Genomic DNA, 18,623 nt, shown 5'->3' with positions numbered 1-18,623 from the left:
AATGGCTGTTTTTAGGAGTCTTGCACTTTCCCTGTGGTTCTCCTTTCTCAGATGTGCCTATAAGCGTCACCCTTGAAGATATAACCCTTCCACCATCTCTCTCTGGACTCATCACTGTCAATCATCACACATATATATTATCAATGACCCAAGTCCTGTTGTTTCTTCCTTAATAACAGTCAAAGGACGTGACCCTTCCTTACTGACCATGCCAAGAGACTCCTTGTTCAGGCACTGGCTGGACTATGGCAGTTCTCTCCTGGTGGGGGTTTCCTTCATCTGCTATCAGACCTCTCCATCTTCTCCAGAGTGCTGCTGCTGGACTCGTGCTTTCTCGGTTTCCTCGTTTCATTCCTACGTCTCCACCTCTCCTTCGGTCCTTCCAGTGACTTCCTCTTGCTGCAAGGATCGAGTTCCAGACTCTTGTCTTGACCTGACGGTTCTGCTCCTCGATATCTCCCATCCTTGGTCTCTCCTTTTGTGCCTTCCAGAAGTCTCCGCTGTGCCTCAGCCCGTCTGATAACCGGCCCACCTCTTACTGCACCTGCCAAGACAGGACAATGCTTCTTGCTCCAAAACTGTGGAATGACCTCCCATTGTGGCATCTTTTGAAAACGCACCTTTTCATTAGGTACTTTGGATCTGCTCAGCTTCTCTCCGACAGGATGGCTGCTGTTGTACCAACAGTGGGTTTAGGATATGGATGTGCATCTCACTCGAGTTGCTGGTACAATGATGGAGTCATTCCACTCCATTGTGTTTGCTTTTCTTAGTTTGTTCTTTGTCGCTGTCATGCTTGTATGCATTGGAACTTGCTTTGTAAGTCACTTTGGATGAAGACATCTGCTAAATAAAGAATGATAATAATAAAGCAGGAATCGTATCTGGACATGGTGCCAGTCCATCGTAGGTTCCTCTCTCCCATACCTGATGAATGAACCACCACAGCGGAACTCCAGCTCTACGGTAGCTGTGCTAACTACTGCGCCCCCCCCCACACCCCCAATTCGCCACCCACCATCATAAACATGGTGTACATAATTAGTCGTCGCACCAGCGTCAGTAATTTTAGAAAGGAGTCGGGAGAGCTGTCCAAACCTCAAGGAGTCTGCCAAGTCTCACTTGCCATCAATTATGCATGCCAACATTAAATGCGACTTTAGTGTCAGGCCTCGCGGCCAATTCGGCTGCTGCGCTGTGCTCGCTTGTCCCAGTTGAGGAGCTGCCTCGGGGGGCTTCCTGCTGCACGACACTCATTTATGCGAATGCCAAAACTGAGAGGCGCACTTTAATTGTCCCGGTGTTCGCGACCCTGACTCTGCGGAAGTGAAATCACGACCCTCGCCGATAACAAGAGGGTCGACTGCATCCGCCAAGGAGACTTCCACCTGCTGTGACGTTTTACCTTTTTACGCCATAAATAATTTAAAGGTGGTTTGAGGGTGCTGTCATAATCTAAAATGACAACACTAAATCTGAAAGGACGTTCTATAGCAGAATAAGTAAAAAAAACATCAGGTGAGGGGAGAGCAGCTAGACGTACTGGTGGAGATCATGTAGCTCAAGGGCTTGAGCCTGAAGAAGAGTGGAGGTGAGATGGACAAGCAGACTGGTGCCACGTCTGCAGTCTTACAGGCGCTGCATCGATCTGTGGTGCTGAAATGGGAACTGAGCTTCAGGACAAAGCTCTCAGTTTACAGGTCGTCCTATCCTCACCTGAGGTCACAAGCTGTGCGGAGGAGTGTGAGAGTGGGACTTAGAAGTGACAAAAAGGAGGCTTCACTGACAAAAGTGAATGGGGTTTAGCCAGTCTTGTCTGCTACTGTGTTCACCTGCTGTCAGATAGACAGCTACCAGGCTGGAAATTTCAAATGAACACTTTCAAAGTGGAAGTGGCCAGTCAGACAATTCGAAGTAAAACATTTTTACCCGAATTCATTACAGCTGTGCAACTTGTCTAAGATGGACTGAAATCTAAGTTATCGATGTAGACCTCAGCATTAACTTTTACAGAGCACCATCTTTTAGAATACATTTTGTAATGCATGGACTAATAGAATGCATTGCATTTGTCATTCCAACAGATGGCACCTCACAAAAAATTTACAGTAATAAAATACATTGCTTTTCTTATTCCAACAGATGGTGCATCACATACAATTTAAAGTAATAAAATGCATTGCATTTATCGTTCCAACAGATGGCACATCACTAACACTTTATAGTAATAAAACACATGTCATTTGTCACTCCAACAGATGGCACATCACAAACAAATTATAGCAATAAAATGCATTGCATTTCTCATTCCAACAGATGGTGCATCATGATCATTTTATAGTAATAGAACGCACTGCATTTGTTATTCCAACAGATGGTGCATCACATACAATTTCTCTCTATTATATAAAAAAAATCCTGGAATGAGACAAGACTTTTTAGCCTGGGACAAGACGTGACTTTTCAGATAGATACTTTCAAGTCCCTCGAGACGAGATTTAACTACGCCTGGGGCTGGAAATAAAAGACAAAGAATAGATGACAAAGTAGAATGTTGTAAAGAGGTTCAAAAATGTTGGCACGAGCAGGTTAGAAATAATTAAAGTACTAAAATTCGAAAGTCCCCAAAAAAATGATAGTAAAGATCGCATTAGCTCAAACAAATGGAAATTATTACTTGGTGAAATAATGGAACAGCGAACAGAGATTGAATATATTGTTCAGATTTAAATTTTAAGTCGGAGACGTGTAGATCGTCTAAACCATCAGGGAAAAGTAGTGTTTCTTCCCAATGAAGAGGCGTATCCGTGACAATTAAAAGATTTGTTCTTTGGTGAAAGTGAAATCCACATAAGTGAGCAGCAGAGACGCAAAATGGCTGGCACATAGCGCAGGCCGATGGGATGGCGAGCGAAGTGACCTGGGGGCAAAGCCCCCTAGTATAGTAATAAAATTAATTACATTTAACATTCCAATAGATGGCACATCACTAACAATTCATAGAAATAAAATGCATTGCATTTGCCATTCCAACAGATGGTGCATCATAATCAATATATAGTAATAAAATACATGCCATTTGTCATTCCAACAGATAGCACATCACTAACAATTTAGAGTAACAAAATACTTTGCATTTGTCATCCCAAAAGATGGTGCATCATGATCAATTTATAGCAATGAAATGCATTGCTTTTGTCATTACAAGACCTCTGTGGTGATCTGTGCAGTGCATCATCTATTGAAATGTGTTTTGTAATGCATTCAGTAATACAATGAATTTCCATTTGTCATTCCAGCACATAATGCATCACAAACAATTTGTACTAATACAATACATTGCTTTTGCTCTCAAGACCTTAGTTTTAATGTTTGCAATGCACTGGGATGTATTTTGTAATGTGTGTACTGTAGTAATACAATGCATTGCATTTTTCATTCCAACATATTGCAGATCACTAACAATTTATAGTAATTCAATGTATTGCATTTGTCATTCCAACAGATGGCACATCACAAACACTTTATACTAATAAAATACATTGAATCTGGATTTCCAAGACCTCAGAATTCATGTTTTCAGTGCATCATATATTGGAATGTTTGTTGTAATGCATATATTAATACAGTGCATTGCATTTATCATTCCAACAGATGGAGCATCACAAACAATTTGTAGTGATAAAATGCATTGCATTTGTCATTCCAACAGATGGTGCATCACCATAATAAAATGCATTATTGCAAATGTTTGTGATGCACCATCTGCTATAATGACAAATGTAATACATGTGTCTCTGTTATATGCCACATGGTATGAAATTTGTAAAGCTGTGTTAATATCTGTGATCTGTTGGAATGACAAACATAATGCATTTTAATACTACAAATGTTTGTGATGCACCAGGATGGACACACAGATACGCAGACACACATACGTGTATTCTTTTATTAAAGTGGAGGCTGACCTTTTACTTCAGTCAATGCAGTAAAGTAATTATAATAATGTCCTGGTCAGCCATTATTGGTATTTTTGTGGTCGAATTGTATTAGGAGAGAAGGCATACATTTTTAATATGTTTCGATTGCGCTTTAAAGAAAAATTACTGCTTAATTTGATTGTTTTTTTTTTTTTTTGTTTATGACTAGAAATTCAGTGTACACAATGGAGTGGGGACACCCTATAAAAGAGAGCAAAGAGAAAGATAAAGATTGGGGCTCCAGTCGGGAAACCATGTTTAGTTTTGGCAGCTTGTTTGGCCAAGACAGAAAAAAAACCGTAAAAGGAATGTTGCTGTTGTCTCAGTACAGTCACAAGTAAAGCATCTTATGCAGACATGAGTCCCAGTATGACTCCCTTCCTTCCTTTGAGAGCAGCTTTTTTGCGAGTCCTGGGGCAGAACTTCCACATAAGAAGTCGAAGTGACATCACAGTTTTTCTTCTTGATGAGCCTGAATTCTGATTGTAAAAAAGGAGAAGGAGTAAACAACAACGGCACCCAGTGGCTCAGAATGGAATTACAAATGTGACAAAAGCTCTGGAGACATCCCCAAGTCTTGTGCCTCTGACAGCAAATAAATGCAGCAAATATTTGGAGAAGAGTCCTGTTACAGACACTCAGAGCTCCAGGAGTTCAGCTCAACAGCCAACTTTATGTCGCCTGAATTACAGAGAAAAAACTCAGTAAAGAGTCGGCACCACCCAACACTAATTTCTACTTGACACGCCCACTTCAAGACACACCTACTCGTTAGTCATTAGACCCTCCCACAGCCTCATCCTTAACTATAGCTGAAGGACCTTTCATGAGAACAAGACTCATTCACAATATATTTATTTATTTATTGAATTTTGTCTGAAAAATTCCTCCATAGAGGATCGTACACAAACATATCCACTTTACAGCTTTTAATTTCATTTTCGAGTTTAGCCGCCATTTCTGAAAGTGAAATATTAGAAATGTCTACAGTACAGCATATCTATTGAATTTGCGTATTAATTTTTGATTTTGCAAATCACTTTTCACATGCATGTTGATATTTTGGGGTGCCTGAAGTCATCTTTTGTCTTTTGTGTAGTGTTATTCTTTGTGCTTCCATTCACAATGCCAAACACAGTTCACTTCACATGAATCTGAATTTCCATCAAGTGTTTACATTGGTCTGTTAACAAAATTATCACCCCTTTAGAAACCCATGAGAACCATGGTAGAAAATTATGACAGGCAGATATAAAATGTCTAGCGTAAACATTTGCAGTGCATCATGGGATTTGTAAAAGCAGTATTAATGTTTGTGATGCACTGTCAGCTGGAATGAGAAATGCAATGCACATGCCCATATCATATACCATTTGGTATGGGATTTGTAAAAACAGTGTTATTGTTTGTGATACGCCGTCGGCTGGAATGATCAGTGCAATACACATGACTCTTTTATATGCCATTTGGTATGGGATTTGTAAAAGCAGTATTAATGTTTGTGATGCACCATCAGTTGGAATGATAAATGCAATGCAAATGTCTCTGTTATATGTCATTTGGTATGTACAGTAATTTGTAAAAGCAGTGTTAGTGTATTCACAATCAGCTGGAATAAGAAATGCAATGCACATGCCCATGTCATATACCATTTGGTATGGGATTTGTAAAAGCAGTGTTAATGTACGTGCGGTGCCATCTATTAAAATGACAAATGCAATGCACATGCCTGTTATATGCCATTTGGTACAGGATTTGTAAAAGCAGTGTTAGTGTCTGTGATATTCCATCTGTTGGAATGACAAATGCATTGCATTTTATTACTAAAAATGCTTATGATGCACCATCTATTGGAATGACAGAAACACAGCAGTCAGATGGATGCAGAAACAGACACACAGACATTTATTCTTTTATTGAGATGGTGTCACAAAAATACATCTGGGGATCACTCTTTTGGCACCTCCTTGGTACGCAATACGACCCTGGGATGAAAGGGGATGCTGACGCTAACAGTATTGTCTCTCTCTGTCCCTAAAGTACGAGAAGACACCCAATGAAGGCGACTAACCCCAACCCTTCCGGTCAGAGACGCTCACAGAAGGTGGCATCTCATTGTGGACTGACACTCGACAAAGATGGAGCTCCAGTTCGCAAGGAGTAGCGAGGCTGCTGAACTGATCACATTCTATTTAAGTTTGTTTTTGTCTACTAAGTGCAACATGCAAATCTCGCACACATCCAGTACTGTTGCCCTACTTCAGGACGGTGAGCCTGTCTATTACCTTTTCTCGCTGTCTTTTCTTCATATCCACGTCAAACTTACTTTCCAGATCCTTCCACTTTTATTTCTTGCTCTCCATGTTTTTCCTTTATGGTCCACGAAAGCAGGAAATTCTGATCGGGAGCTCCATCACATTTCACTTCATTTGCTTTTCACACCGGCGGCAGCAAAATAAAATCAGGTAGCAGAAGAAGGCAGAACCCTGGCTGGGATTTGTTATCAGAGGTTTTTGCCCCCGAGTGTGGACGTCGTCTTGTCCTGTCAGGGTCCTGAAGTGCATTTTTTTTTTTTTAATAAATTGATCAGTTAATTTACTTTTCCAATTAGCTGCTTGACTTCACTGGTGGTCTGTGGGTCAGAGGCTCCCCATTTTGCCTGGCCTTGCTGTTCCCATCGCTTCTTCCCGATAAGAGGATGTCTTGTGGAAATTGCATTTAATTTATAAAAGCTTAATTGGATTGACCCGGCCACTGGCCTAATTAGAAAACTGCCGTGAAGACATTCATCTGAACCACACTGGTAGGTATGTAGGTAACGGATCATTTCCAGCAAATCGTCATTTTATATAGTGTCTTTCATACTGTCTTACGGAGGAATCAGAAATATAATGAAATGGGAGAGTGTTCACATGATGGTGAGCAGAACCTCCTGTGACTTGTACTCCACACGTCAAGGCGCTATATAACCTGGCATTCTGTTAGCCTTCTTAATGGCACTTGAAACACCATCTGGAAGTTGATAGCAATGGGAACACTACGACTCCTAAATCCTTCTCATATGCGGTACCTTCAATGTTCAGACCTCCCATTGTGTATTCAGACCTTGCCTTTTTACTTCCTACATGTCATTCTTTACATTTACTTCCATTAAATTTCATCTGCCCAAGCCTGCTGTTCAAGTCCCTTTCTGATGACTCAACCATTTCTTGATAATTTGCCAGTCCACTGATCTTGATATCATCTGCAAACTTAACCAGCTTATTATTTGTATTCCTCTACGTTCCTTTGTAAAAGTGACAATGACAATAAAGATCTATCTATCAAATCATTTAAATCTATTAATAACAGAAGCGGCCCCAGTACTGACCCCTGCTGGACACCACTCTTAATGTCAGTCAATTTTAAGAAGGTTCCTCGCACCATCACCCTCTGTTTACTGTGTTTTAGCCAGTTTTGCACACTCTGAACTCCCACTTCTTTATGTTTGATGCCCAACCTCTCATGTGGCAGTTTATCAAATTCTTTTTGAAAATGTCCAGATGAATAATATCATATGCCCCACTCTGGTCGTATGCTTTTGTTTCTTCCTGATAGAATTCCAGCATGTTAGTAAAACATGACCTCCCTCCTCTGAACCCATGCTGGCTGTTCTGTAAAACTCCTGTGATTGTCGTGCATCACTCAGTCATATCCTTAATAAATCCCCCCACGATGCATGTTAAGTTTTATATTCTATAGTTGCTTGGATTTGCCCGGTCACCCCTTTTAAATAATGGGATTATATTTGCCATTTTCCAGTCCTTCAGAATTTCCAAAGTGCACAGTAAAATATGTGTCAAGGGCTTATATCTGTACTCACTAACCTCCTTAAGAACTCTGTGATAAATATTATCGGGTCCTGGAGATTTGTTTGATTTCAGCCTGTTTAATCAGAGCAGCTCTTCTCTCTTTACAATTTCTAAATCCCTCAGCACTTCCTTAGATAGATAGATAGATAGATAGATAGATAGATAGATACTTTATTAATCCCAATGGGAAATTCACATTCTTCAGCAGCAGCATACTGATACAATAAATAATATTAAATTAAAGAATGATAATAATGCAGGTGAAAAACAGACATAACTATGTATAATGTTAAATGTTAACGTTTACCCCCCCTGGTGGAATTAAAGAGTCGCATAGTTTGGGGGAGGACCGATCTCCTCAGTCTGTCAGTGGAGCAGGACAGTGACAGCAGTCTGTCGCTGAAGCTGCTCTTCTGTCTGGAGATGATACTATTAAGTGGATGCGGTGGATTCTCCATAATTGATAGGAGCCTGCTGAGCGCCCGTCGCTCTGCCACAGATGTTAAACTGTCCAGCTCCATGCCAACAATAGAGCTTGCCTTCCTCACCAGTTTGTCCACACGTGAGGCGTCTTTCCTCTTAATGCTGCCTCCCCAGCACACCACTGCGTAGAAGAGGGCGCTCGCCACAACTGTCTGATAGAACATCTGCAGCATCTTATTGCAGATGTTGAAGGACGCCAGCCTTCTAAGGTAGTATAACCGGCTCTGTCCTTTCTTGCACAGCGCATCAGTATTGGCAGTCCAGTCTAATTTATCATCCAGCTGCACTCCCAGATATTTATAGGTCTGCACCATCTGCACACAGTCACCTTTGATGATCACTGGGTCTATGAGGGGTCTGGGCCTCCTAAAATCCACCACCAGCTCTTTGGTTTTGCTGGTGTTCAGGTGTAGGTGGTTTGAGTCGCACCATTTAACAAAGTCATTGATAGTAGTAGTAGTAGTAGTCTTAGTAGTCCCTGTTACTGCTGGGAGGTTATCCACTTCCTCGCAGATGAAGACCTCAGAAAAACACAAGTTCAGAGCATCCGCTATTTCACTCTCTGTATGTTTAAATTGCCCTTTACTATTCCCACACACTTTTACTAATAAAATATGGAAGGTATCTCTGAGGGTCGTCTTTCGCCTTATCTGCTATATTCCTCCCTAATATCCTTCTTAATGTTTTCCCTCATACGCCCTACGATTCACAAAGGAATTATTAGTCTTATATGTCTTATTCATGTTTTTTCCTTTGTAGTTTCTTTTTGAACTTTTTATTAACCCATTATGGTCACATGACTCTAGCGGTCCAATCACCCCTACACCCTCAAATGTATCCTAAATATTACAAAATACTAAATCCAGACAGGCTTCACCCTGCGTTGGTGCTTTAACATTCTGCGTTCAAAAACAATCACCGATGGAGTCTAAAAACTCCAGCTCTAGTTCTTCGGTAATTGTAAGGTTGGCCCAGTTAATATTCGGGTAGTTAAAGAACCCCCATGACTTGTTACTTGCTATTAATCCTTAGCGGAAGGAGCAGATGCCTTGCCATTGGTTTCTTGGGTGCACACAAGCCCATCCTTTTTATTTGACTACTGGAGCAAAGTCCATCAAGGCTGCCAATTGCGGAGTTATAGCTTTTTTGTCCCTGGGCAGGTGTTTAGATGGTGACATCTCTAGGGTGTCACTGGCTGGTTGATCATTTTATCAGATATGGTGCAGAGACTGAAAAAAGGTCCCGTGGAGAGGTAACTGATACTTTATAGGTGACATTAAGAATATCTGAAAGCATGTTTTTAATCCACGGACTTGTGTTTCAGGCTTAGTAAAATGGACAATGCTGTAGCAGTGCTGCTATTAGTTAAAACCGCATCTCCCAGCAGTCTGTGCAGGGGCTGCTGGGGTCAAAGGTGGTCAGAGTAGCTTAAAAGGAGAGTGGGTGTCCAAAGAGGGGAAGGGTGTTTTTTTGTTGTATTCTGTGTACCTGTCTGGCTGCCTTCTGTTGTTTAGCCACATTTAGTCGTCGTTTCCTGGATTATCTTCTGTCTACCTGTGTGCTGAGGACTGATAGGGGGTCATAGCCTTCCAGTAAGAAAAGGAGACGCTCCTGAACCGTCCACCCGTCTTCACCATTTTCAGGAACTGTTTCTTTCATTCCCTTCCAACATACAGATCTCTGGACTTACTATCATCATCATTCATTACATCTGGTGCTGTTTTCCATGGACTTTGATTCCCATGTGCATTATTTTATCTCTGTTTGTGAGTGAGTGCGGGTCGGGCCAAGGCTGGGAGCGTCCCTGGGATCTCCTCCATAAAAATAAATAAATCACCATCATATTGACGGTGTGAATCTTAGCGGCACCGGACCACTACAATGCCAGTCTTACTTTTGGTCTCCTGCCTTAATCAAAGAACCTTTTCTGATAATATTGGAAATCAGTTCTGCTTATCTATTGTTGTCTCATGTAGTGTCCCACTGGGATTTATTTTAGAGCCTTTTCTGTTTATCGATTTAAGCCAAAATAGGCGTTGTACTCCCCAAAGAGACCATTGATTGGATTAAGCCGATGCAAAGATGAGAAAGAGAACATCAGTCGTGGGTGGCACCTGTTGGCGTCAATCGGGCATCCATCCTTTGCTTTCTTTCATTTCAGGTTTCAAGTCAGAAAAATGGAGGCTGGCCGATAAAACTGAGACGGGGAAGTGGGGAGACATGTAGGAGGACATGGTTAGGTCCAGATGTTTGTAAAATGTGCACAAGAGTTTGGGTGTTGGATGGTTGTGGCTCATCCACATCTCCCTGCATACAGCTCTGTGACAGAGGCCTACAGGATTTAATAATAATAAATTCAGACATTTGGCATGTGCTGATAAGAGTGCATATCGTCCAGTTAGCCCATTTAGTGTGGCCATGAGACAAGTTGTGATGCAAAAACCAGTGTATCACAGGGCTCACTCCATGACATTGTTCGGACATCTCCATCAATCTTATCCAGGGTTTAGAAGAACTCCATGAACACTTCAAACAGCAAAACTTTACTGCTGGTTGATCTTTGATGGCTCATGAGACTTTACGGAGATTCTCATTTATGTTCCATTTAATAATCAACTTTTTCACAGATGTTCCACTCAGAATTCCTCAGGAGAGATAGCCTTAGACATAAAGGAGACATGAGGTATGACTGAGGAAAAAAGGGCTCGGAATTGAGAATGTGGTTTGAAAAGCGTGAGATATTTTGTGAGATCTCTTTCTAGTCTTGTCTCGTGTTTATCGGAGGTCAGGGGCGGACTGGCCATTAGAGCATTTGGGCAATGCCCGGTGGGCCGCGGACTCTGGTCTGGTCATGAAATTGTAACGGCCGACCCCTTACCCTGCCGGCAGCTACACCTCCAAGACCTGTGGCCTGGATAATTTACTGAGTATGAATCTAACTATCAAGCCGTACCTCTAACAAAGTACACTTTTCCCCACAATCGACGGTGTAAATATAAACTCACAAAAGTAGATATGTAAAATTATACTGATTAAATGTATTAAGTGAAACAACAAGACAAATGCAAAAATAGAAAGAAACAAATATAAATATCCCTCCACCACATCAACAACGAGACACCACCATATATAAATACAACAGAACCCTCCCTTGCCCCTGGAACATATAACAAACAACACGAATAACAAGAAATGAGAGAGATACGGAAATGATCGTGAACTTGAGTCCGGTTATAAAAACTGTCCTGAATACGGTTGACTGAACTAATGATAAATGAGTTGTTTGATTTTCCCGGAACAAAATGGAGCAGCCTCACCGTGAATCCTCGGTGCGTGGTGGATGATAAAGTCCGACCCCGGGGTCTCTCGTGATGAGGGTATTGAAGTAAGTCCGGCGGACTGAAAAACAAACTGGATGAAAATGCGCGATGTAGAATACAGCAGGTGCAGATGGCTCGTGAAAATGAAAATGAAAAAGTCTCGTCTCTTCTCTTCTATCCCCTCCTGATTGCTTAAATAGTCTTGTGACGGCTGTAATTGATTAATTGTGAACAGGTGTTTTCCTGGTTTGAGGCTGTGGTCTTCTTCCATCATCGGGGACGGCATTTACTGATACACACACATAAACAGCAAACGGGACAATGGAAACGAGACGCACTCAGTACTGACATTTGACAACACTAACTATGTAGCCCCGCTACAAAATAAATTGTATGTACTGGTTACAGTTTGACATTAAAATGAATTTTCTAAACTACTAAACATTATCTGTCCGGTACTGCGATTTAGTCCTATAATATAATATACCGTATTATGTCATCAAGTTGTTTTAGTTGTCAGTACACAACGTTGCAGCAAAAAAGTTGGTCAAAACTGCCTTTTCCCAATTTCTGTTTCGATTCCGCTACATTTTGGTTAGCATATACATTATTGCAATTTATTTGATCTGATATCTAGTATTTAAATTCTTCGGTACTAATAATTAGTTTAGATTATGGATTATGCATTTTATTGGTCTCTGGTCGGTGCTCCGGTTTCCTCCCACAGTCCAAAGACATGCAGGTTAGGTGGATTGGCGATTCTGAATTGGCCCGAGTGCAGCGTTTCTCAACCTTTAAGTATTTGTGACCCAAGTTTTCATAACAGTTTTAATCGCGCCTCCCTAACGTTTTTTTGAAACCCTAGTAAAATGTATTCCTATATTTTTTGCTGCCGATACACCGCTACAAGTTTTAAATTTTCCTACGAAGAGTGAAATTACGCCATATATGGCAACATTCGCATCCCCTTTTTTGTTACTTGGGGCGCGCCCCACAGTTTGAGAACCGCTGCCCTAGTATGTGCTTGGTGTGTGTGTGTCCTGCGGTGGGTTGGCGTCCTGCCCGGGATTGGTTCCTGCCTTGCCCCCTGTGTTGGCTGGGATTGGCTCCAGCAGACCCCGTGACCCTGTGTTAGGATTCAGCGGGTTGGAAAATGGATGGATGGATGTTCTCTGCTCGTCGGTTGAGTGATAATTAATGGTTTTCAGCTGTGATTATTAACACTGCCTGTGTCGCAAATGCAGTGTGAAAGATCATTCTCTGCACTGAAGAGAATCAAAAGCCGCCTGAGAAGCACAATGACGCAAAAACATCTTGAGGCGTTCATGTTGATGTTGGTGGAGAAAAGTATCCTGGCCAAACTTGTAGATGATGTGGCTGCTAAAAGCAGCAAACGGCGTACGCTACTAGCCTACTAGGGTACTGGCACTTGGACATGACATTGACATTTGACATGTACTCTAATAACGTGTAAGCCGTGTTCCTAATTTTTATTTTTCGTTAAATTTTATTCCTAAGAGTGTCGTCAAATTTTAAGTTGTGTCTAAACAACAGTGTACAGATTAAGTTTGGCCACAGTTTAGATAGAGTTCATATCAAAGGCTCAGCAAGTAGCGAGCCACATCTCATCACAAATTTTAAGAAAATTATAATGAATAATGAGCCGAGTGGGTCGACCTCGTCACCTCACTCGGTTTTAAGACCCAGTCCGCTCCTGTCTGAGGTGTCGTACAGTATTTGAGATATGATTGGTTCCATTGACTTCAAACCCAGCGATTGTACTGTAGGTGTAAATCCCACTACTAACACCTGAGTGACAGCAAGAAATTCACTTCACTTGTCTGTGCTCCAACTGGAAAAATAGAAGAAATGGAGCCAATGGAATCTCAGGTGTTAGGTAAAGGTACCTTTCTCCACCCGCCATGTAAGTGAGCCCCCCAGACGGATGCTCAGCAAACCCCCAACCCCTCCCGACCACATTCATGCGCTAAATTTGCTGTGTTTGATGGGTGGACTGCACCATTTTTTCTCTAATGAAAGTATAGTCTTTGCGGGGGAAACCCGTCAAATTTTAAAGCCGACACTTTGGGGACTGCGGCCACTCGGCTATAGACGCTGTTTTGCTGACACCAGCTACTTTTTTTTGGTTATATTGCTAGTCTTTTACTTTTTACGCTCCTAATTTTTGCTGCCGCAGAAACAACTGCAAAGCAGCTTCTCTCGCCTTTAAAAGTGATTTAGTGTAAACCTAATTAGAAATAAAAGGAATTCCCCGATGAGCCAACATCTCTTCGAGCCATAGCGGAGAGCCGGCAGAGGTGACCTACTTTCCGATGTCTCATCAAGCATCGCCCTGTCCTCTGTTCCCCTAATAACTCGCCGCTGCTGCTCTTCATTTCACTCCGATCCACCCGCAGCTCAGTGTGGGCACACGGAATAGACAGTTGAGGAAGAAGCGAATAATGATCCAGTCATCTTTTAAGTGGAGCTTCCCCGCTTTCTCGTCTTGCCAGCAATTAGCCACTTAAGGAACTTGCGCAACTCGGCATCAATAAAGCGAGCCATCAGCAAGCGTGACATTCGGGTGCACTCAGCCGCCGCTTCAGCAGTCTTGGATCTGCCGCATAAACAGCCAGCCAGGCACTCTCTGTTTTCCTCCCGGCTTTAACACAACATTCTGGAAGTGAAGCTAGCCGTGAAATTGCTTTATAAAGTATTTGTAACACTTAATTGCTGGAGTGAATAGAAACGCCTTGCGCTATAATGCTCGGGATGGCATAGAAAATGTGCTTTTCCCCTGTTAGGGGCTCGTCCAGCTGGCCGGAGGCAAGATTGTCTACAAGATGGCATAAGGCAGAGGGGGAGATCCCACGAGAGAGCATGCAATTCACACAGGCTATCAGATGGCACACCAGTGTGGGCACAGAGAAGGCGCTTTAGTGTATATGGCGCTCCATAAGTAAACCTAAGTCAGGCACTTCAGAGGGAGGCGGTGAAAAAGGCCCCCAAGCCAGCAAGTGACCCATCTTGGAGGAAGGGGGACCTCACAGATAAAGAGGCAGCTGCAGGCGAAACGTCACTGAGTTCGAGTTTTAATGGTCTTTTCTATTCTACTGAACACCAGCAACGTGGGAGCTGCCTTGAGACCTCTGCCATTGGGGTGCATGGGCAATGTGAGAAGCCAGAGGGCACTCTAGCATGAGGACTCTTTAGGCCTGGCCAAGGCTGTGAAGATGAGTCTTGGCTTGTGGTTAAGATGCCACCTGTTCCTCTATGCCATTTAGCAATAGGGAGGCAACAAAAGTTTACTGGCATGAAGAAGGAATCTGAGTTCTAGATAGATAGACAGATAGATAGCATAGTTGGCAGGATTAGATAGATAGATAGATCGATCTTTACTTATACCCAGGATAACATTTGGCTTTTTACAGAAGCTCTTTAAATGCTGAACATCTGTAAAAAGGCTGCTGTTTGCACAACCCCAGAAGATGGCAGGTAAATTGAGAGAAGGTTTACTGTACTGAGTACCACAAAGATGGGGGGCCTTCCTCTCTATTACTCTGTAATCCCCCTACAATCATTCACACATTCTTTTTTCTAACACTGCTAATTTCATCCCATTGAGAGTTAATGGCAATCCTTGGCAGCTGTGGGCACCATGTAGGTGCCACTCTGGAAAGAGCGGCTGGCGCTCTCTCACACAGCAGCCATATAACATGCACTACAGAACAGATCAGCAACTTGAAGCTAATTCATGTTTCGGACTGGCCAGTACTTGGATAGGAGACCATCTAAAAAAGCTATAAGGTTGCTGCTGGAACAGGTGTTGATGAAGCCAGCTGGGGGCGCTTAACCCTGTGGTCCTTGTGTGGCCGCAGTGCAGTGACAGGGTGACTGTGTTGTAAAAATGGCAGCGTCCTTCAGATGAGACTTAAAGCTGCGGTCCTAACTTTGTGTGTTATTAAATATCTCTGGGCATCATTCAAAAGGTGTAGGGTGTATGCCAAAGTCCTATCCCATCACAGTGTCACCCTTTCTCGCCTCCTAATCATTCCCAGTCTCTAACTAGCTATCTTTCTCACCCCTTCACCACTTAATAGCTATTGTATGGTGAGCGTACTGGTGCAATAATAGCTGCTGTCTCATCAGATAGATAGATAGATAGATAGATAGATAGATAGATAGATACTTTATTAATCCCAAGGGGAAATCCACATACTCCAGCAGCAGCATACTGATAAAGAACAATATTAAATTAAAGAGTGATAACAATGCAGGTATAACATAATAATTCCCCGGTGGAATTGAAGAGTTGCATAGTGTGGGGGAAGAACGGTCTCCTCAGTCTGTCAGGTGGGTGCTACGCATTGGTGGAGGTTGAAGTGGTCCCCCTCTGTGTAAAGCACTTTGAGTACTTCAGAAAAGCGCTATATAAATCTAATAATTATTACTGTACAACAACACTCACTCACAGCCGTAAGAGTTCTGGAGAGAAAAGAAGAAAATGAAAACAGACATGGGGAGAATGTGCAAATCTTTCTGAAAACGTGTTTACTTTGTCAGTATGAGTTATTGAGTGCAGATTGTTAGACACAAGTGGCAAATGTATTCATTTAAAATTAAATCTACAACACAATCAAGTGTGCAGAAAGTGAAGGAGTCTGAAAACTGACTCCACTGTAACAGCGAGGGTTCACATCGAGCACCTGAGTGTCATCAGTGAGGAGTCTGCATGTTCTTCGTGTAAGCCTGCAGTTTCCCTTTCATATCCCTAAAGAAAACACCAGTAGCGTTCATTGATGGTTCTAAATTAGCCCAGGTGTTCCAGGGCTATTTTCCTGTCACTCACCCATTGCCTTCCGGGTGGATCCGTTGTATAGGATGAAATGGGTTTGAATATAAAACAAGATGACGCAAAATAAAATGCATTAAAATGTTAACAGGAGCGGACTATTCTTTGTTAAACATTCACGCAGACGTCCCTGAACTTCTGTGCTTCTTTTTGCCGCACGAAGTAAATCTCCCCACTTTGAGAACAACTCGTCCAATTGATTTTCTCCGTCATTGTCATTTGTGCCTTTTAACAAACGCTGGAATGGGAAATAAAAGTAAATCAAATTCATTCAAAAATTGGACCGCAGCCGTCTGACAGACGAACGAAACAAAAGAGGGTGACAGAAGCAGATGGGAAGGAAGCCTAACGAAGTGTTCACTCCATAGCAGACAAAAGCGACGTCCTTGAGAAAGCAGAACACAAAGAGAAACGACGGCTCAGACTTTAGGAAGGATGAAAATAGGAAATGAAGAAGCGAGGAGTCAGTCAAATTAATAGCTAAGAAGGTTACGGAGCCAGGGGGATCCCATTGTTCTCTCATTTACCTGCCGAATACAAGCGGCCATCTAATTTTCGAACTTCAGGATGCAAGCCTAGATGCCAATTGCATCGTTGCGCTCACTGATACAAACACATTCATTGGGGCAATTATATACAGTGACTAACACAGCCCATAAACCCTGAGTAGACTGCACGCCCCTTGAATTACCAAAACGGCAGCCTTCAGTGTCCATAGCGTGCACAAGGGGTGAGTAAAGGTGTGGAGCGCGCCCCTCGGTGTCCAAATGACGCATTCAGTTTTGTTAGACTTGGAGGAGCAGGTGTGCTTCATGGCCCTTGACATCGGTTTGGGGGGTCCGACGTGGTGTGTGTGTGTTTTGGGGGGGTGGGGGGTAGTGTCCATAGTGCGGTGAGGTGAGATGGGGTTTCTTTCAGTTTCATAAACAGCGCCCCACAGTGTCCGTACCTCGATGCGCTTCAGTTACATAACACAGCAACCTACGATTGGCCGCTGAGTTAATGGATTGACCGCCTCTCAATTATATTGGACTCAAAAAACCGAACACACACATTATGGAATAAACCTGGGTACTCGCACAAAACGCCCGTCTACAGGAGGCGTTCGTGACAATTCCACAAGGTCAGAGATCAGAATTGAAATTGAATCCAGAATCCTCTTTGAGACAGAAGTGAATGGCATTCCTACCTTGGTGCGCCCAAGTATTGCAACTGAAACCTCAAAAAAAAAAAAAACTGATATCGAAATTAAATATTTAGCGATGCCAGAGTTAAGGAGCAGATGACTGGAAGAAACGGGCTGGCATTCCTTGGACCACAAGTGCAGTTAAGGCACTCTGTTGCGGCCGTTAGCGAATCACGATGCAGCACTCTTTTGTGATGGAGCATACTGTAGAGGGCGCTATAAAACAAGGATAAACTAAAAAAAAAAAGACCTTGAATTAAATAAAAAAACCAACTGGCAACATATTACAAGCAATATTACGGAGTACATTCAACTACTTTTACATTTAAGTAATGCCAGTTTACATTTAATATATAAAAATTGCTCATCAGACATATAAACGAAAGTCCTGTGTGTCAGCTCACGCACAACCACAGCCACAGGAGTTGGTGTGAATTCTACGGAAGATGTAGAAGCTTATATAAGTGTGACTTGCATGTGGTTAGATGGCGCATGCACTTCTCATTCAACCCAACCTTACAAGCGGACATACTCAGCTTTGTGGCAAGTTGAACGTTCACACAGCGATCCAGCATACGCTTGCCTGAGACAGGCGTGTCCCGCTCAATTTGTGCCACAGCTAAATTTTGTTTTGTTGTGTCCTTGAAGAACTGATGGGGTATTACCTGGGTGAACAGAAAGTGTCTGTCCCACCGCTCACGTCTGGCGCACTCCGGCTTGTTGGCCTCGGAGGGGTCGGTAAGGACGCTGGACGCGTTGTTGGTGAGAACTGGATTTCACCTGGCTTTCTTTTTGTGAGATGGATGCATTTTGACCAAGTTGTTGGCTGGTGGTCTCCGGAGCCTTTATATTCCAAGGCTATGGTACATTCGTCCACTGACTTTGAGAATCTGAATCTGTTGAACTGTTCGGGTGTCAGCTTGGGGACGCATTTGTTTCGGACTGGCATTG

Source organism: Erpetoichthys calabaricus, chromosome 10 (assembly GCF_900747795.2).
Source record: "Erpetoichthys calabaricus chromosome 10, fErpCal1.3, whole genome shotgun sequence".
Lineage (NCBI taxonomy): Eukaryota > Metazoa > Chordata > Cladistia > Polypteriformes > Polypteridae > Erpetoichthys > Erpetoichthys calabaricus.
Note: the sequence above shows the minus strand (reverse complement) of the source record.